Raw genomic sequence first — 21,315 nt, 5'->3', positions numbered from 1 at the left:
ACTCACCATTTGTGGACTTGGAAAAGATTCATAGAACCACAAAGTATAATTGTTACAAATGTAAATTTTGGAGCCAGATTTCCTGGCCCTTCCACATAATTTCTAAAGTCTTGGGCAAGTTACTTAGCCCAGGGGCTTCCAACCCCCAGTTTGCGGACTGGTACTGGTCTGCGACCTGTTAGGAACCAGGCTGCACAGCTGGAGGTGAGCGGCGGGGGAGCAAGCGAAGCTTCATCTGCTGCTCCCCATTGCTCACATTACTGCCTGAACCATCGCCCCCATCGCTCGTATTATCGCCTGAACAACCGTTCCACCCCCAACCTCCATCTGTGGAAAAATTGTCTTCCACGAAACCGGTCCCTGGTGCCAAAAAAGTTGGGGACCGCCAACTTAGCCTCTCTGAGCCTCAGTTTCTTCCATCTATAAAACGTGAGCAATAATAATACTTGCTTCATAGGTTTGTCGTGAAGATTAAGTAAATTGTGTCTTTGAGATAATAGTAAGTGCTGTGTTAGCTTTGACACTATGATGATTCAAGTGGCTTATGGTCTAATAGGGAAACATGAGAAAATAGGATCACCTAACTCCGAGAGGAGGATTTTGAAAGGCTTCCCAGAGGACATGGTATTTAAGTAGAGGCTTCAGGTGCCACACTCTGGCTGAATCTATTGTTTCCAGCGTGTAATTTAATCTACTGTTTCCAGAGTGTATTAGTTATCACCCCAAACTTTAGTGGCTTAAAATAATCAACACTTATTATCTCATAGTTCCTGTAGGTCAAGAATCCAGTCATAGATTTTCTGGGTGCTTCTGGCTGAGGTTCTCTGGCAAGGCTGCAATTAAGGTATTGGCGAGGGCTGCAGTCTCATCTGAAGTCTCAACTGGAGGTAGGGTAGGGATCTGTTTTCAAGATCTCTCACATAGTTGTTGGCAGGAATCGTTCCTTGCAAAATGTTGGCTTGAGACCTCAGTTCCTTCCTGGGTGTTATCCAGTGACCTTGCCCACATGGGCTGCTTCATAGGGCCGTGCACAACATGGCAGATGGCTTCCATTAGAGTGGGCAAGTGAGGGAGTAAGAGAGGGTAAGCAAGACGGAAGCTCGAGTCTTTATGTAACCCAGTCTTGGAAGTGACGTCCTATCACTTTTGCCATATTCCACTCATTAAAAGCAACTCGCTAGGTCCAGCTCACATTCAAGGGGAGGGGATGATACAAGGGTGTGAGCAACTCGCTAGGTCCAGCTCACATTCAAGGGGAGGGGAGGATACAAGGGTGTGAGCAACTCGCTAGGTCCAGCTCACATTCAAGGGGAGGGGAGGATACAAGGGTTTGAGCAACTCGCTAGGTCCAGCTCACATTCAAGGGGAGGGGATGATACAAGGGTGTGAGCAACTCGCTAGGTCCAGCTCACATTGAAGGGGAGGGGAGGATACAAGGGTGTGAACAATTCACTAGGTCCAGCTCACATTCAGGGGGAGGGGAGGATACAAGGGTGTGGATACTGGAAGGCAGGGATCATTGGAGCCATTTTAGAAGCTGCCCCCCCCACCCGGCACAGGGTAGTTAGTAGAAGTAATGGTTATTATTTCCAGTGTCCTTTTCATAGACGTCACCTGTGTGGTTGCTAATATTCATCATAGTGCATCCTGTCAAGTCAACATCATCCTCGTCCATTTACAGGGCAGGGGCCTGAGGCCTAAGACATAAGCAATCCACCCAGGGTCTCAAGCTGGTAAGAGTCAGGATTCAAGCTCTGGTCTTGCTAGCTCCTAAAATCAAGGGATCTGCATTTCCTCAAACACCCAAGTAGTGCTGGCATTAGGGATCTGACATCATACTTTGAGGAGTCCTGCTCCAGAGTAATTGGAAACCTTCATCTGTTTAGATCCAGTCTAGAATCCTTGGCGCAGGTGTCCCAAGAAAGCAGCCCATGGCTGAAAAATCCTTGCATGCAATCCTTCCGCTGCACAAGCTCATTGCTTCTCATCCCCAAGGTTGCTAATATTCCGTGCTCCAAGACCCCTCCGAGGCAGGCTGGTTCTGGGCTTTCTCAAGACCTGTCACCCAGAGAGTCTGCATCTAATCAGGCCCACCTGCCCCAGCAGATGTAATGATTTCTGATAGAGCCTGTGATGGCTTCTGTCCAGATTGAGTTACCAACAGACAAGGACCCCACTCCCTGGAAGGTTTCAGGTCAAGACAAGACAGTGATTCCACTGACTCCTTAAAAGTAGCCAGCAGGCAGTGGGAACCATATTGAACCAAGACTGGATCCAAGTATGGAATATCGATTCCTACATCCCTCCTGAGAATAAAGGACTTAACGTTGCACCTTTAGATCAGGAAGGGGTTCGGGCAGGGGGCGGGTTGCATTGAGAGAGTCTGTGTGGAAAGTCCTGACACTTTTGTATTTTACTTAAAATTTTATGACAAAAGTAGCACATGCTTGTGAGTGATACAACCGAAGGATGTGTATGAACGGAGAATCAGAAGAACAGAGGGGTTCATTGCATAGCCTGGGTGCTGACTTTGTGGCCTTGGGCAAGATCTGCGTGCTTTGGTTTTCTCATCTGTAAAACAGGGATAACCATACAAGGAGACCTCAAAGGACTGTTATGTAGATTAAATGAGATCCATTCATAATCAATGCTGAGCACTGTGCCAGGCACAAAGCAAGCCCTCAGCTAACTGTTAACTATTATTAAAAGGAAATTTTACTCTCTTCTTCACCCTCCTTCCAGGCCCTTCTCCCTGAAGTCGCCACCTTTAACGTCCTGGTGTGTCTCACTCCACACTTTTCCCCTTGTTCACACAAACGTCATCCACATATGGAAGAGTCAGTTCTTTTAAAAAGTTATTCATTAATTCCAGAACTGTGTATTAAGCAGTCCCTGCTCTTGTGGAGGTTTCTGGACCATTCTGTGAACGTCACTCTGAAACTTGCTTCTGTTTCATTAACAATGAATGTGTTCAGTCCCTCCAGGTCAATGCAAATGTGAATGGATCTAACTCTTTGTCTTTAATAACCGCATTATATACCATCACATGGTATACTGTGATAAAACGCCAAGGTTCCTCATTCTGGGGGCGGGGGTAGGAGTGTATGACGGAGCTTCAGAGCATGTGATAGGAACTCTGGAGTACCCTCCCCAGAAAAATACACAATAGGACAGAAAATTTTGCACACAGTTCAGAGGTGTTTTGAACCCCCTGAATCCCATATGTGAGGCCAATATGGCAGAAGCCTCAAACCGGAGTGGCGCTCCCAGCCCCACCTCCCCAACGTACATCTCTCATTTGACATCCCCCCTCCCCCAACTTTAGGGGGCAGTTGTCAGCTGCGGCCATCAGCAAGGCCGGTGCTCTCCATTTGTGGAAGACCTGCTTCTTTCCTTTAAAGGTTGGCATTTCAGGCCCCTAGCTCGGGTTTCTCTCCTCAGGTTAAAAGCCCATTGAAAATATTCTTTGTAGAGCAGGAAGGATTGCAGGCCTCTGTGCCCCCTTAAGCAATGGATTCTCAAACCTGGCTGTACTTTAGAATCAGCTGGGAGCTTTAAACTGCTACCAGTGGCCAGATGCCATCTCAGAGACTCTGATTCAGCTGGGCTAAGCTGGGGTCCTGGGCTTTCTATAAATATCTATATTTTTAAAGCCCCCCAGATATTTCTAATGCTCAGTCAGCCTTCCGAGCCACAGCTTTGAGTGGAAATCCCAGCTGGGGTAGCATTTTACATAAAGGCCACTGGCTGGAATAATAAAGAAATGTGGATTAAGCTGGTATCTATCTAGGCAAAGCTGTGATTCTCCTGAATTCAAATGCGTCAGGTTCTAACTTGCTTTATGTATCCACTGGGGGAAAGAGCTGTCACCTCTAGGCTAAGCATCTGAAAGCCAGTCCATTAGCATGTTTCCAAACACCTAACAAAAGGAAGGTTGATCTGCAGTTGAAGCATTTGTGGAGAATCCTGGTAAAAGCCTGTAATTAGCTGGTGGGCTGGGCTTTCTGAACAGTTCCTTTCCTGTGTGGGATGAGGGTTCTTCTGCAGTTTGCAATCAGGTGATTTCTGCAGCTTACGTTTAAAAGAAAAGACGGGAAAAATGGCTTTTTGACTCCTGAGACAGCAGCCTGAGGTCCAGAGGCCTTCCAGGTAGTCAAGTGGAGTTGGTCACTGGGCGTATTGGGCTGTTATTGGAAGTAGGAGGAAAAAAGAAAAGAAAGAAAAAAGGAAACGTAGCTTGATAACAGCTCTTCGAAAAATTAAAAATAGAATTGCCATATGATCCAGCAGTTCTACTTCTGGGCATATGCCCAAAAGAATTGAAAGCAGAACTCAGACATATTTGTACACTCGTGTTCAAAGCAGCCTTACTCACAACAGCTAAAAAGAGTGGGGATGGGAGCAGGCAACCCAAGTGTGTACTGATGGATGCATACATGGGTAAACGAATGTGGTGTGTCTGTACAGTGGCATGTTATTCAGCCTTAAAAGGAAGGAAACTGACGCCTGCTCCTACGTGGATGAACTAGAGGACATTATGCTAAGTAATAAGCCAGATATAAAAGGACAAATAGTGTGTCATTCCCTTTATATGACGTACTTAGAGTAATCAAATTGATAGGGACAGAAAGTAGAATAGAGTTACCAGGGGCAGAGGGGAGGGAAGAATGGGGAGTTAGTATTTAGTGGGTACAGAGTTTTAGTTCGAGAGGATGAAAAGATTCTGGAGATGGATGGTGGTGATGGGTGGCTGCACGATGCAAATTGTCTTAACGCCACCGTATACTTAAAATGGTTAAAATGGTAAATTTTATGTTACATGTATTTTACCACAATTTAAAAAAAGGAGAGAGACAAGAAATGTAGCTTGAGCTCCGCAGAACCCCAGTGGTTCAGCGTAGTTCCTGGATGCTGAGGCCAGACCCTTGCAGACTGTCCTCCCTGAGGGGGTAAGTGCAGTGGTTAGGGGCCAGACCCTTGAGCCAGATGCCCAAGGTTGAGTCCGTGATCTTGGCACTTTCCTTGGCTTCTCTTTGCCTCAGCTTCCTCATCTGTAAAATGGGGACAGTGGCCCTTACTTCAGTAGATGTTGTCAAGCCCGAAATGAGTTAATATATGTGAAGGCTTAGAATGGTGCTTGGCTCAGAGAAAGTGCTCCTTCAGTATTAGCTACTATGATTGCTACTTGATAGACCCCAGATTTATGCAGCCAGATGCCATCTTAAAGCTTCTGAAAGAAGACAGGTAATTATACATAAATAAATAATATGTTCTACCCACTTTGTCAATTTAGAGTCTGAGATTCTGTGGAAAGTCCAAAAAGGAAAGGACTTATTTTACAGACTTACCTGGGTGGGGTATTGTCTCATCTTCCTGTCCCTCTCCTTCTGAGTGTCAGAGGAAGACCCTCTGTCTGCTTGGAGATGAAGTTTGGGGGAGATCGCTAGGTTAGAAGGAACTAAAGTTTATGTCATGCTCCTCTGGCCCTATGCCTCTGTCTGTTTCCCCTAAGTACCCTGGGCTTCCTGGCCTTCTGAAAAGCATTCAAAGCTCTTACTCATCTGGTGACCTTAGTCAGGAGGCACTTAGCTTAGAAAAGGTTCCCAATGCCTGGGGGCAGCAGGAGTGGGGACCCGCTGCCTACAGGCGGCCTCTGATGGCAGAGCTGGGGGCGGGCAGGTCCAGCTGCCCAAGACAGGAGCTAACCAGGTGTCCGTCCCCACCAAATGAATTTTTTTTGAGCACCTACTATGTGCCTGGCACTGTGCTAGGTGCTCCTTATTCAGTAGACAACCAGACGTTCCTGACACGTGTTCTCATGGAGCTTCCCTCTGGAGGGAGACGTCAATCCAATGCCACAGCAAAGCGATGTAATTGTGAGTTGGCCTAAGAGTTATGAAGCAGAGAAGCAGGGCCTATTGTAGAAGTGCCTGAGCCAGTCTGGGGAGTGAGAGGAGGTGACATGTGAGCTGGGAGCTGAAGGGTGTAGGGAGGGAGAGGAGATCAGGCAGGGCTGGAGGAGAAATCGAGGCTGACTTCACATTTCAGCCTGGTGCTAACGGGCGCTAACCCATGCCCTGCTGCCCTCCTGTCCTGTTCGAATTTCTCAAGGCAGCTGCTGTAGGAATTGGCCTGGGCATAGGCTTCGAAGGGGGCCTGTCAGTGATAACCAGTGCCGGGCGGCTGCAGAACACCGGGGAAGGGAAGCCAGGCAATGAATGACGCTTCTAGCTTTTTGCCAACGCTTAGTGTCTCTAGCCAGGACTAGAGAACTTGGCACCTCAGACTTTCACATGCAACGGCGTTCCCCAGGGTAGTGTTAAAATGCAGATTCTGACTCCGTCTGGGGCGGGGCCTGGGATTCTGCATTTCTAACAGCAGCCAGGTGTGCCGATGCCGCAGGTCCGCAGACCATGCTTTGGGGAGCAGATATGGAGAGACCCAGAAAGTGCTTCAGGGTGAGTGACAGTCTTTCTGCCTGTGTTAGAAAGAATCAGGCTCTCCAGCTGTGATCCTCACCTCTGCACATCATTAGATTTCTTAACCCCATCTGTACATTCGTTATTATGTGGGGACTTAAAAAGATTCTGATGCCCAGGCCCTGGCCCCGAGCAGCTGAATCGGCCAGGGCATTTGTATTTGGAGGGTGTGTGGATGTGTGTGTGTGTGTTTATCAAAGCTTCCCAGGTGGACCTCTTGCACAGCCTGGGTTGGCAAGCGTTTGCCCGTCCTGTTCTTCCTCCCTCCCGACCCCACTGTCTGCTTGGAGGCTTCCCAGGGCCCTCTGTGAGAGCGAGTTCCAAGGCACCTGGTCTGTTTTCCATAATTGCTTGGCTTTCTGCAGCTGTAGCATCAAATTGGTTAATTGTATCTGCTGGTGAGATGAGACGGGTGGGAGGCGTGGAGGAGAATGAGAGGGGAGGTCTGGAGCACAGTGTGCCGCCCTCTTACCTGGAAAGACCTCAGGGTTGAATGGGCAACAGAGGACATGCTGGAAAAGTGTCGGGGTTTGAGAAATGGAGCAGTGGGTTTCTAGCCAAGGAGAGAAGGGCAAGCCAGTCTGAGAGGGGCATAGCCATTCTGTGAGAGCCAGAAACGCCGTTGAGATCAAGATGCTGTGGGTTTGTTCTGGGACACAGATGTTCCCCAGCATCTGGCCTCGGCCCACCTATGCCCTGCCCCCTTTCTGCAGCCTCCGCAGGCTCTGACTTCTCCCAGCCCTGCTCACTCGGTACCAGGCCTAGCTCTGCCTCCTGGAGAGATGGTCACATGGCCACTCAGAGTATGGATGGAAGTGAGATGCAATTTGGTTCAGATGTCACCTTTACCACTCAGCAAGTGCCTGTGACCTTGGGTAATTGGTATCCCTCTTCTGAGCCTCAGTTTCCTCCCCTGTTATAACATTCCAGTCTCAACAATTCATGTAAAGAGCTTTAGGGGCTTCCCTGGTGGCGCAGTGGTTGAGAGTCCGCCTGCCGATGCAGGGGACACAGGTTCGTGCCCCGGTCCGGGAAGATCCCACATGCCACGGAGCGGCTGGGCCCGTGAGCCATGGCCGCTGAGCCTGGGCATCCGGAGCCTGTGCTCCTCAGCGGGAGAGGCCACAGCAGTGAGAGGCCTGCGTACTGCAAAAAAAAAAAAAAAAAAAGAGCTTTAGGCAGTGCCTTGTACATAGTTAGTGCTCAAGAAATACCAGATTGGGTTTCCCTGGTGGCACAGTGGTTAAGAATCCGCCTGCCCATGCAGGGGACACAGGTTCGAGCCCTGGTCCGGGAAGATCCCACATTGCTGTGGAGCAGCTAGGCCCGTGCGCCACAACTACTGAGCCTGCGCTCTAGAGTCTTCGAGCCACAGCTACTGAAGCCGTCGCGCCTAGAGCCCGTGCTCAGCAACAAGAGAAGCCAGCGCAATGGGAGGCCCTCGCGCCGCAGCGAAGAGTGACCCCGCTCGCAGCAGCTAGAGAAAGCCCGTGCGCAGCAACAGAAGAACTAATGCAGCCAATCAATAAATCTATAAGAGATACCAGATTGATGATGATGGTGAGATTAATGGACGCTGCCATAGAGGAGTGGACCCTGGAATTACACAGACTTGGGTTTGAATCTTGGCCTCACTGTTAACCAGCTGTGTGACTTCAAGCAAATGACTCCACCTCTCTGAGTCCCAACTTTCTCTTGTGTAGAATCTAGCAAATCATTCCTATTATGGGAATTGAAGGCAGATCATCATGTGGACCTGTCCATCCCGGAAGTGACCACTTAGAAATCCATACCTGCTGTTTTAATAATCGCAGTGTGTGTGAGTTGAAACACTGGCACTTTTGAGGTTACTGGCTCAGCCCAGCTGCCTGTGGTTGTCTCCCTCACCTAATCACCGTCACCCCAGAGCTGCCAGCTGGTACAGCGTCCAGGAGCCAGGGATGGACACTGAAGCTGTGTGGACGCAGCCACAGGACCAGGCCGGCTTGTGCTGCCTTTAGTGCCCTGGGTTTGGCAGTGTGTGCGGGGCTGGCAGTAGGCACTTGGCTCCAGACCCAGTCACGGGCAGTGAGCGGCAGAGTGGGAAGACTAAAACCTCCACTTTCTGGCCAGAGGGCCTTGAAAGTGGGCCCCTGGAAGCCAGAATGAGAAAGATTGCAGAGAGGAGGCGCTCCAGGAGGGATCCCATAAGCTTATGTATAAACTCCTGAGCTCATCCCAAGCTGCGCGTGAGTGGAGATGGCCCTGCACAGTGTATCAGAGACTTCGAGAACTGAATCACAGGGTAGACCCCTGGGGGACACACGTGAGGCACGCATAGGGATACCACTGCAAAGGCTTTGCAGACTGAACTGGCATCGGAATGACAGCACATGAAGGCAGGTTAGAACTTGCAGTCTGAACCTAATCTTTGATCAGTTGCCTGCTACAGCTAAAAAAGTCAACATATTCAGTAGGATTTCGACAAGACCTAGACTCTCATAATACAAGATCGAAATGTCCAGGATACAGATTACCTGGTTTATGAAGAACCAGAAAATCTGGCAAGTTCCTAGAGTAAATATAATCAGCAGACACCAACCACAAGATGACCCAGGTATTGGAATTATCAGACAAAGACATTAAAGCAGCTGTTACAACCATGCTTCAGGAAGTAGGAGTGAACCCTCTTAAAAAGAACAATAAGATAGAAAAGACAGCAGATCAACAGATATAGAAATAGAAGATATAAAAGAAAAAACCCAAATGGAAATTTTAGAACTGAAAAGTACAGTCACTGAAATGAAATAGTCACTGGATGGACTCAATAGCAGACTGGAGAAGACAGAGGGAAGAGTTGGTGAACTTGAAGAGAGATCAAGCGAAATTAGGCAATCTGAACAACAGAGAATAAAAAAATAAAAAATAAAAAAATTCTCTGGGGGTGGGGGAAGATGAAAAGAAGGGGAAAAAAGACCTATGGAGAAAGATTAAGAAGTCTAATATTTATGTCACATGAATCCCAGAAGAAGAGAAGAGAAACAGTGGGGAGCATTGGGATGAGGGTGGATGACCCCAGCTCAGCAGGACCACTACTGTCCTTCCCTTCCCAGAACACATCAGCAAGTCATGAGTAGACAGTATCGCATTGTGGACAAAGTCAGCCAGACCTGGCTTCACACTCTGTGTGATTGTGGGCAAGTTGCTTTACGTCTCTGAGCCTCAGTTTCCTTGTCTGAACAATGGGAACAGTAATACTGATACTTGTAGTTATCATGAGGCTCCTATGTACTCAGTATCTCATTGAATCTTTCAACAACCATATAAGGTGTGATCTCTTTGATGGCCATCTTTCAGTTGGGGGAACTGAAGCTCAGAGAAGGGAAGTGCAATGAGTTGAGTCAACTGCAGAGCCTGAGAGAACATCCCCACAAGACTGTCCTCGCTTCAGGCTCAGTGGTCCCCAGCTCAGGGGTCCCCAGGACCACCCTCACTTCATGCCAGTTGGCTACAAGTTCGCAGTCCCTGTGACCACCCTCAGGTTTAATAATTTACCAGAATGACACACAGAACTCAGGAAAGCACTACTTATGACTACAGTTTTATGATAGCGAAAGGGTACAAATTAAAATCAGCCCAGGAAAGAGATGCACAGGGCAGAGTCCAGGGGATCCCGTCATCTTCTCCCTGTGGAGTCATGGGCAGCGAGCGGTACCTCCTCCTGGTCACTAAGGGTGACAGTGTGCACAGAGTATTGCCAACCAGGTAGGCTTACCGAGCCTTTGACGTCCAGCCTTCTGACTGGGGCTTGATCACACGCTGTCTGGTGGCTGACCTTCCGTCTCTAGCGCCTCCCGGAGGTCCAGCTCGTGTCTTAGTCATCACTTTCTCCAGGGGTCTGAACTGAACTGCGAGGCCAAAAGCTCCCATCAAAAATCACGTTGTTAGTCCCATGGCCAGAGCCCTGAGACACACAAAGGCACTCAGCAGGACATTCCAGGGGCCTGGAGATCACCTCCCAGGAGCCAAGGGCATTGACCACCCCTCGCTTTGGGTAGGTGAATTCTTCACTGCACAGCAAGTAACTAGTCACTTGTGCCAAGTCACCCAGCTGGTGAGTGGTTGAGCTGAGCTTCCCACTCAATCTGTTTGATTCCAAAGCCTTCCTGACTGTTCATCGTACACTTAGGTGTGTATGAATCACCTGGGGATCTTGTTAAAATGCAGGTTCTGAATCAGTAAGTCTGAGATGGGACCTGAGCATCTGTATTTCTAATAAGCTCTGGATGACCCCAGTGCTGGTGTGAGGCCCACAGTTTGAATAGCAAGAAGACCTTTCCTCTGTTCTCCCATGTTACCCCAATACATCTAGAGCAAGGAAGCCAATATGAGTTTGGAGAATTAGCAGAGGACAGATCAAGTAGAGCCTGTAGGGCAAGAAGCTTGTCATTGTTTTCTAAGTGCTTCGAGACACATTTGGAGGGGTTTTGACTGGGAACTGATAGGATTTGGATAACGTTTTAAAGTGTCATTCCAGCTGTTGAGCTGGGTTGAAGGAGAGCAGGAGGGGGGAGCGAGGCTGCTCCCCACCATGTGCGAGGCTGTGGTGCTGGTCCAGGGGAGAGGTGATGGTGGCTTGGACCAGGGAGGTGGCAGAAGGGTTTCAGAGAAGTAACGTGGTAGGATGTAACTACATAGGCAGAGTCAACAGAACGTGCTGGTGGATTAGATGTAAAGGACCATCCTCTATCTCAGCAAGTTACTTCAGTCTGAACCATGATTTCCTTATCTGTACATCTCAGTTGCCACCTCACAGAGTGGAGTGTTGCAGGGACAAAAGGAAATCCTGTATGTAACATGCTTAGCACAGTGCTTGGTGAGGGCTCTGCAGATCATGGCTTTGACCTTGGATGTGCGCAGACGCAGAACTCCAGCCAAGTCATCAGGAGAGGGAAGCGGAGACCCGTCACCCTGGGGCTCCCCTGGCAGAGCACAGAGCCCGCAGTGGCACCTGCACTTTAGCCTCTTCTCCAGAGGCTCCTTGAGGCTGCCGGAGTCCACCCAGGTGGTAAAACCTGGCTGGATCTTAAACCTTCATTGTGGGTTCCAGTGGCAGCCTTTGAAGACCAGGCCAGCTGCCAGGGTTCCTGGGGATTTTTATTCCATTTGCATGTTTTTTTTTTAATGATTTTGGTGCCTTTTGATGAAGCCTCGTTCCAGGCAAGTCCCCACGGGGGAGACCATCAGGGGGCTGGGAATTTATCCAGCCATATGTGTGCCTGCAGGGCCTGAGCTACATGGAGTGAGAAGGGGGCGCCAGTGGAGGCCAGGTTCAGCCTCACCTGTGCCTCAGTGCTGGCTGCAAGCAGTCAGGCCCGGCAGCCAAGGCCAGCACCCGGGGGCGGTTGAGGTGAAGGCTTGTGCGTGAAGTAAAATCAGAAATCAAAAGTATCCTTTCCAGATCTCCCTTCTGTCCATTGCTTTGACCTGACTTCACCAACCCAGAGCCGCCAGTCAGCTGGAGAAGGCTTAACCTTTAAAATGCCGGGGCCTGCAGGGCACAAGCTGTAGTGTTACTGGTCTCTCTATATTTCGAGGAGAGCTTTCACCGTCATGGAAATAGATGTGGCTTAGAAATCAGAAAACCAGATTCCAGAGCTTCGTTGCTGTATCACGTGGTGAAGGACCTTTTAACAGCTTTGAGCCTCCATTCTCCATCCTTCAGATGCACCTAGAATCTACCTTGGGGTTGTTCAGTTTTTTTCCCCTGGTTTCTTATTTTAGATTTCTTTTTTTCCCAGTTTCATTGAGAAATAATTGACCTATATCAGTGTATGTGTTTAAGACATATAGCATGATGGTTTAATTTACATATATTGTGAAATGATCACCACAGTAGGTTGAATTAACATCCATCATCTCATATAGATACAATAAAAAGAAAAGAAAAAACATTTCCCCTTGTGGTGAGAACTCTTAGGATCTACTCTCTTAACAACTTCCCTGCGTATCATACTATGTTAACTGTAGTCATCATGTTGTACATTGTATCCCTAGTACTTCTGTATCTTATAATTGGAAGTTTGTACCTTTTGACTTCTTTCTTCCTCTCCCCCCTCCCCTCCCCGACCCTGTTCATTCAGTTTTTAGCAATAATAATAGCAAATAGATATACAGCGTCTCCTACATGCCAGGAACTACTCCAACTGTTTTCACGTGAATTAACTTATTTAATCCTCATAGAAACACTGTGACATGGGCATCGTCATCATTTTAGTGAGGAATGAAGAAACTGAGGAAGCAATAGGATGAACATCTGGTTCAAGATCCTGGAGCCCGGATTCCGACTCGGGTCATGTCGATCCAGAATCTGGGCTCCCAGTCGCTGGGTTTTAACAGCCTCAAATATTTATCAAGCCTCTACTATGTTGAGGTGCTGTGCTTCGTTGCTGGAGAGATAGCAGAAAGACAGAAGTAATCCATCCTTTCACGATGCTGGCATTCTAGTTGCGGTGAGACAAACAAGAAATAAATGAACACCTAAAGATGAGTAAAGTAAGGCAACAGAGAGGGCCTGGAGCATTACTTTAAACTGGGTAACGTAAGCTGAGAAAGGAGCAGCCCTGCAAAGATGGGAGAGAGGGACATTCTAGGCAGAGGAAATGGCAAATGCAAAGACCCTGAGGTAAGAATGAGCTTGTTTTGTTCAAAGAAAAGAAAGATGGTTCAGTGGCGAGAGCCTAGTTAATGAGGGGAGTGACTTATGCAGTGAGGTCAGAGTGATAAGTAGGGGCCATGATCAGGAGCTTAGGTGATAACCTCCCGTGTGCCTAGGACTGTTTGGCACCGGAGAAACGGAAATAGGAAGGCAGATGTGGCTCTGCCTTCACGAAGGATGGGTGAGCTGACTTGAGTGCAGGGCCCTTAGCACACAGCAGATGCTCAGTGGGCATAATTTTCTCTTTCCCCGTTTGTAAGTTGACATGAAAACTGCTTCGCTGGGTGTCTGCCGGACCCCCGCCCCCTGCATTAAATCAGGACAGAATGTAGTTGACCTATGGTAATTATTTCTAGAGATGGCCTTAGGCAAGGGCATAATTTACCGGGAAAAAAAAACGACAGCAAAGCATACAAGTGGGTGAAGAATAAGCGGAGTGGGCGGAAGGGCTCATCCTTCCCTCTGTCTCTTGGAGCTGGTGCCCACGCTGGCCGGGAAGGGAGGGTCTTTGGGGGCTTAACTCTCAGCCACTCCCCTTAGGATCCTGAGTTACAGCATCCAGAAGGGTATCCACTGGCTTGGTGCCAAACTTCCCATTCTGTGTCTGCTTTCAGATTTCATTCTACTTCATCTCATCGGGGCTGGAGAAGCAGAGGAGAGGCAGCCTGTGGATGATTCGTGGGTGGGGTCCTCTTCCATCCTTGTGCAGGGTCACGCTAGCTTCTCAGTGGCCTCTTTGGTACGGAGAGGCCAGGATACTTAAGAGATGCCTGGACAACCGCGTGATAAAATGAGGGTCCCCAGCCTCATTACAAGAAGTATCCCTACAATCCCAGTGTGTCCCTAAGGCATTTCAGGATGGCAGCAAATCATTCTTGTCCAGGTTACTGAGCGTGACTTGGAAGAATTCACAGAAGAGATAATGGGAGGGGCAGGAATTCAGTTGTAGCTCTTCTCCCCACTAATCATAATAGCCAGCCTTTATCAAGGCTCGTGTGTTCCAGGCACTGTCCCAAGCACTCTCTCAATTGATCCTCACAACCACCAAGTGAGGAACGTACTAGTGTTATTCCCATTTTACAGAGGAGGAAACTCAGAGAGCTCAAGTGACCTCAAAAGGCACTGTATTAGTTAAGGTAAGGCGAGCAGCTGTAATAGATCAAATGCTGAGGTTTTGTGGCCCTTCTTTCTTTTTTTTTTTTTTAATTTTTGAATTTTATTTTCGTTTTTTATACAGCAGGTTCTTATTAGTTATCCATTTTATACATATTAGTGTATACATGTCAATCCCAATCTCCCAATTCATCCCACCACCACCACCACCACCCCGCTTTCCCCCCTTGGTGGCCATACGTTTGTTCTCTACATCTGTGTCTCTATTTCTGCCCTGCAAACCTGTTCATCTATACCATTTTTCTAGGTTCCACATATATGTGTTAATATACGGTATTTGTTTTTCTCTTTCTGACTTACTTCACTCTGTATGACAGTCTCTCTGGCCATCCATGTCTCTACAAATGACCCAATTTCATTCCTTTTTATGGCTGAGTAATATTCCATCGTATATATGTACCACATCTTCTTTACCATTCGACTGTTGATGGGCATTTAGGTTGCTTCTATGACCTGGCTGTTGTAACTAGTGCTGCAGTGAACATTGGGGTGCATGTGTCTTTTTGAATTATGGTTTTCTCTGGGTGTAGGCCCAGTGGTGGGATTGCTGGGTCATATGGTAATTCTATTTTTAGTTTTTTAAGGAACCTCCATACTGTTCTCCATAGTGGCTGTATCAATTTACATTCTTACCAACAGTGCAAGAGGGTTCCCTTTTCTCCACAACTTCTCCAGCATTTGTTGTTTGTAGATTTTCTGATGATGCCCATTCTAACTGGTGTGAGGTGATACCTCATTGTAGTCTTGATTTGCATTTCTCTAATGATTAGTGATGTTGAACATCATTTCATGTGCCTCTTGGCCATCTGTATGTCTTCTTTGGAGAAACGTCTATTTAGGTCTTCTGCCCATTTTTGAATTGGGTTGTTTGCTTTTTTGATATTGAGCTGCATGAGCTACCTGTATATTTTGGAGATTAATCCTTTGTCAGTTGCTTCTTTTGTAAATATTTTCTCCCATTCTGAGGGTTGTCTTTTCATCTTGTTTACGGTTTCCTTTGCTGTGCAAAAGCTTTTAAGTTTCATTAGGTCCCATTGGTTTATTTTTGTTTTTATTTCCATTTCTCTAGGAGGTGGGTCAAAAAGGATCTTGGTGTGATGTATGTCATAGAGTGTTCTGCCTATGTTTTCCTCTAAGAGTTTTATATTGTCTGGCCTTACATTTAGGTCTTTAATCGTTTTGGGTTTATTTTTGTGTATGGTGTTAGGGAGTGTTCTAATTTCATTCTTTTACATGTAGCTGTCCAGTTTTCCCAGCACCACTTATTGAAGAGGCTGTCTTTTCTCCATTATATATTCTTGCCTCCTTTATCAAAGATAAGGTGACCATATGTGTGTGGGTTTATCTCTGGGCTTTCTATCCTGTTCCATTGATCTATATTTCTGTTTTTGTGCCAGTATCATATTGTCTTGATTACTGTAGCTTTGTAGTATAGTCTGAACTCAGGGAGTCTGATTCCTCCAGCTCCATTTTTTTCCCTCAAGATTGCTTTGGCTATTTGGAGTCTTTTGTGTCTCCATACAAATTTTAAGATTTTTTGTTCTAGTTCTGTAAAAAATGCCACTGGTAATTTGATAGGGATCACATTGAATCTATAGATTTCTTTGGGTAGTACAGTCATTTTCACAATCTTGATTCTTCCAATCCAAGAACATGGTATATCTCTCCATCTGTTTGTGTCATCTCTGATTTCTTTCATCAGTGTCTTAACAGTTTTCTGAGTACAGGTCTTTTACCTCCTTAGGTAGGTTTATTCCTAGGTATTTTATTCTTTTTGTTGCAATGGTGAATGGGATTGTTTCCTTAATTTCTCTTTCTGATCTTTTGTTGTTAGTGTATAGGAATGCAAGAGATTTCTGTGCATTAATTTTGTATCCTGCAACTTTACGAAATTCATTGATTAGTTCTAGTAGTTTTCTGGTGGCATCTTTAGGATTCTCAATGTATGGTATCATGTCATCTGCAAACAGTGGGAGTTCTACTTCTTCTTTTCCAATTTTCCTTTTATTTCTTTTTCTTCTCTGGTTGCCGTGGCTAGGACTTCCAAAACTATGTTGAATAATAGTGACGAGAGTGGACATCTTTGTCTTGTTCCTGATCTTAGAAGAAATGCTTTCAGTTTTTCACCATTGAGAATGATGTTTGCTGTGGGTTTGTCGTATATGGCCTTTATTATGTTGAGGTAGGTTCCCTCTGTGCCCACTTTCTGGAGCGTTTTTATCATAAATGGGTGTTGAATTTTGTCAAAAGCTATTTCTGCATCTATTGAGATGATCATATGGTTTTTCTCCTTCAGTTTGTTAATATGGTATATCACATTGATTGATTTGCATATATTGAAGAATCCTTGCATCCCTGGGATAAATCCCACTTGGTCATGGTGTATGATCCTTTTAATGTGTTTTTGGATTCTGTTTGCTAGTATTTTCTATCTATATTCATCAGTGATATTGGTCTGTAATTTTCTTTTTTTGTAGCATCTTTGTCTGGTTTTGGTATCAGGGTGATGGGGACCTCATAGAATGTGTTTGGGAGTGTTCCTTTGGCTGCGATTTTTGAAAGAGTTTGAGAAGGATGGGTGTTAGCTCTTCTCTAAATGTTTGATGGAATTCACCTGTGAAGCCATCTGGTCCTGGACTTTTGTTTGTTGGAAGATTTTTAATCACAGTTTCAATTTCATTACTTGTGATACTTGGTCTGTTCATATTTTCTATTTCTTCCTGGTTCAGTCTTGGAAGGTTATACCTTTCTAAGAATTTGTCCCTTTCTTCCAGGTTGTCCATTTTATTGGCATAGAGTTGCTTGTAGTAGGCTCTTATGATGCTTTGTATTTCTGCAGTGTCTGTTGTAACTTCTCCTTTTTCATTTCTAACTTTATTGATTTGAGTCCTCTCCGTCTTTTTCTTGGTGAGTCTGGCTAAAGGTTTATCTATTTTGTTTATCTTCTCAAAGGACCACTGTTTAGTTTTATTGATCTTTGCTATTGTTTTCTTTGTTTCTATTTCATTTATTTCTGCTCTGATCTTTATGATTTCTTTCATTCTACTAACTTTGGGTTTTGTTTGTTCTTCTTTCTCTAGTTCCTTCAGGTGTAAGGTTAGATTGTTTATTTGAGATTTTTCTTGTTTCTTGAGGTAGGCTTGTATTGCTATAAACTTCCCTCTTAGAACTGCTTTTGCTGCATCCTATAGGTTTTGGATCATCATGTTCTCATTGTAATTTGTCTCTAGGTATTTTTTGATTTCCTCTTTGATTTCTTCAGTGATCTCTTGGTTATTTAGTAACGTATTGTTTAGCCTCCATGTGTTTGTGTTTTTTACGGGTTTTTTTCCCTCTAATTGATTTCTAATCTCATAGCATCATGGTTGGAAAAGATGCTTCGTATGACTTCAATTTTATTTATTTATTTTTTTTTAAGGTAGTAATTTTTTTTTTTTTTTCTGACTGTGTTGGGTCTTCGTTGCTGTGCATGGGCCTTCTCCAGTTGTGGAGGGGCTGCTCTTCATTGTGTTGTGCGGGCTTCTCATTGCTGTGGCTTCTCTTGTGGTGCAGCACTAGCTCTAGGCGGGCGGGCTTCAGTAGTTATGGCATGCGGGCTTAGTTGCTCTGTGGCATGTGGGATCTTCCTGAACCCGGGATCAAACCCATGTCCTCTGCATTGGCAGGTGGATTCTTAACCACTGTGCCACCAGAGAAGTCCCTGATTTCAATTTTATTAAATTTACTGAGGCTTGATTTGTGACCCAAGATGTGATCTATCCTGGAGAATGTTCCGTGTGCACTTGAGAAGAAAGTGTAATCTGCAGTTTTTGGATGGAATGTCCTATAAATATCAGTTAAATCTATCTGGTCTACTGTGTCATTTAAAGCTTGTGTTTCCTGGTTAATTTTCTATCTGGATGATCTGTCCATTGGTGTAAGGTGTTAAAGTCCCCCACTATTACTGTGTTACTGTCAATTTCCTCTTTTATAGCTGTTAGCAGTTGCCTTATGTACTGAGGTGCTCCTGTGTTGGGTGCATATATATTTATAATTGTTATATCTTCTTCTTGGATTGATCCCTTGATCATTATGTAGTGTCCTTCCTTGTCTCTTGTAACATTCTTTAAAGTCTATTTTATCTGATATGAATATTGCTACTCCAGCTTTCTTTTGATTTCCATTTGCATGGAATATCTTTTTCCATCCCTTCACTTTCAGTCTGTATGTGTCCTTACATCTGAAGTGGGTCTCTTGTAGACAGCATATATATGGGTCTTGTTTTTTTATCCATTCAGCGAGCCTGTGTCTTTTGGTTGGAGCATTTAATCCATTCACATTTAAGGTAATTTTTGATATGTATGTTCCTGTTACCATTTTCTTAATTGTTATGGGTTTGTTTTTGTAGGTCCTTTTCTTCTCTTGTGTTTCCCACTTAGAGAAGTTCCTTTAGCATTTGTTGTAAAACTGGTTTGGTGGTGCTGAATTCTCTTAGCTTTTGCTTGTCTGTAAAGCTTTTGATTTATCCATCGAATCTGAATGAGATATGTGCCAGGTAGAGTAATCTTGGTTGCAGTTTCTTCCCTTTCATCACTTTAAGTGTATCATGCCACTTCCTTCTGGCTTGTACAGTTTCTGCTGAGATTCAGCTGTTAACCTTATGGGAGTTCCCTTGTATGTAATTTGTTGTTTTCCCCGTGTTACTTTCAATAATTTTTCTCTGTCTTTAATATTTGTCAATTTATTTACTATGTGTCTCGTGTTTCTCCTTGGATTTATCCTGCCTGGGACTCTCTGCACTTCCTGGACTTGGGTGGCTATTTCTTTTCCCATGTTAGGGAAGTTTTTGACTATTATCTCTTCAAATATTTCCTCAGGTCCTTTCTCTCTCTCTTCTCCTTCTGGGACCCCTATAATGCGAATGTTGTTGTGTTTAATGCTGTCCCAGGGGTCTCGCAGGCTGTCTTCATTTCTTTTCATTCTTTTTTCTTTATTCTGTTCCATGGCAGTGAATTCCACCATTCTGTCTTTCAGATCACTTATCTGTTATTCTGCCTCAGTTATTCTGCTATTGATTCCTTGTGGTGTATTTTTCATTTCAGTTATTGTATTGTTCATCTCTGTGTGTTTGTTCTTTAATTCTTCTAGGTCTTTGTTAAACACTTCTTGCATCTTCTCAATCTTTGCCTCCATTCTTTTTCCGAGGTCCTGGATCATCTTCACTATCATTCTGAATTCTTTTTCTGGAAGGTTTCCTATCTCCACTTCATTTAGTTGTTTTTCTGGGGTTTTATCTTGTTCCTTCATGTGGTACATAGCGCTCTCCCTTTTCATCTTGTCTATCTTTCTGTGAACGTGGTTTTCCTTCCACAGGCTGCAGGATTGTAGTTTTTCTTGCTTCTGCTGTCTGCCCTCTGGTGGATGAGGCTATCTAAGAGGCTTGTGCAAGCTTCCTGATGGGAGGGACTGGTGGTGGGTAGAGCTGGGTGTTGCTCTGGTGGGCAGAGCTCAGTAAAACTTTAATCCATTTGTCTGCTGATGGGTGGGGCTGGGTTTCCTCCCTTTTGGTTGTTTGGCCTGAGGCGACCCAGCACTGGAGCCTACCTGGCTCTTTGGTGGGGCTAATGGCGGACTCTGGAAGGGCTCACGCCAAGGAGTACTTTCCAGAACTTCTGCTGCCAGTGTCCTTGTCCCCACGGTGAGCGACAGCCACCCCCCGCCTCTGCAGGAGACCCTCCAACACTAGCAGGTAGGTCTGGTTCAGTCTCCTATGGGGTCACTGCTCCTTCCCTCTGGGTCCTGATGCGCACACTACTTTGTGTGTGCCCTCCAAGAGTGGAGTCTCTGTTTCCCCCAGTCCTGTCGAAGTCCTGCAATCAACTCCCACTAGCCTTCAAAGTCTGATTCTCTAGGAATTCTTCCTCCCATTGCTGGACCCCCAGGTTGTGAAGCATGACATGGGGCTCAGAACCTTCACTCTGGTGGGTGGACTTCTGTGGTATAAGCGTTCTCCAGTTTGTGAGTCACCCACCCAGCAGTTATGGGTTTTGATTTTATTGTGATTGCGCCCCTCCTACCGTCTCATTGTGGCTTCTGCTTTGTCTTTGGATGTGGGGTATCTTTTTTGCTGAGTTCCAGTGTCTTCCTGTTGATGATTGTTCAGCAGTTAGTTGTGATTCTGGTGCTCTTGCAAGAGGGAGTCATGGCCCTTATTTCTTGCACACTGATCCTTTGTGGGTCTTCTCACAAGTGGCCTTCCACTCCATGATTCAGTGACCCAGGCCCCTTCCATCTTGTGGCTCTGCCATCTTCTCAGGCCTTGGAGGGTTTCATCTCCAGCTGGTGAATGGGGGAGAGAGAGAAAGTTGAGGATTGTGTGTTGCCTGGGAAGTTTTTATGGGGCAGGCCTGGAAGTTATGAATATCACTTCTGCTTCCACTCAGACACTTTTGGCTACAACTCCCTGCAGGGGAGGCAGGGTAATGTAGTCCAGCTGCTTGTCCAGGAAGAAAAGGCTTTGGAGACCACACGATTGTCTCTGCCACAGGCACCCAAGAGGCAAACAAAAGAGCCAGCCTGGACCCTGAACCAGCTTGCTCCACTGCCTCTCTGAGCACCTGTTACCTGAGTTCATGATCAGTGTCAATGGGCAATCCCACACCACCAAATTCCAAGCTTGGGGAATTCAGCCTAACAAGAGAAGTCCTTGAAGTATATTCACCAAATACGTTTTGGCTGGCAAGCTCCGGGCACCTACTCAAGTAGCAGAGCTGTTAGATGGGTGGTTCTCAGCTGAGCTGATTTTTGTCACCTAGGGGACATCTGGCAATGTCTGGAGGTATTTTTGGTTGTCACAACTTGGGGGAAGCTGTTGGCGTCTCGTGGGTAGAGGCCAGGGATGCTGCTGAACATCCTACACTGCACAAGACAGAGGAGAACGTCAGGGATGCTGAGGTTGGGACCCCCTGAGATGTAGTAGCAGCTCTG

General features: G+C 46.0%; 1 protein-coding gene across 4 annotated transcripts in view; it reads left to right on the top strand.

The window, feature by feature from the left end:
• Positions 1–21,315, top strand: part of SYT17 (synaptotagmin 17) — a 115,725-nt gene that overhangs the window by 78,544 nt on the left and 15,866 nt on the right. The window lies entirely within an intron of this gene.

Source organism: Aethalodelphis obliquidens, unplaced genomic scaffold (assembly GCF_003676395.1).
Source record: "Aethalodelphis obliquidens isolate GAN/ISIS:26980383/991018 unplaced genomic scaffold, ASM367639v1 scaffold120, whole genome shotgun sequence".
Lineage (NCBI taxonomy): Eukaryota > Metazoa > Chordata > Mammalia > Artiodactyla > Delphinidae > Aethalodelphis > Aethalodelphis obliquidens.
Note: the sequence above shows the minus strand (reverse complement) of the source record. Positions and strands in the feature narration are given on the sequence as shown.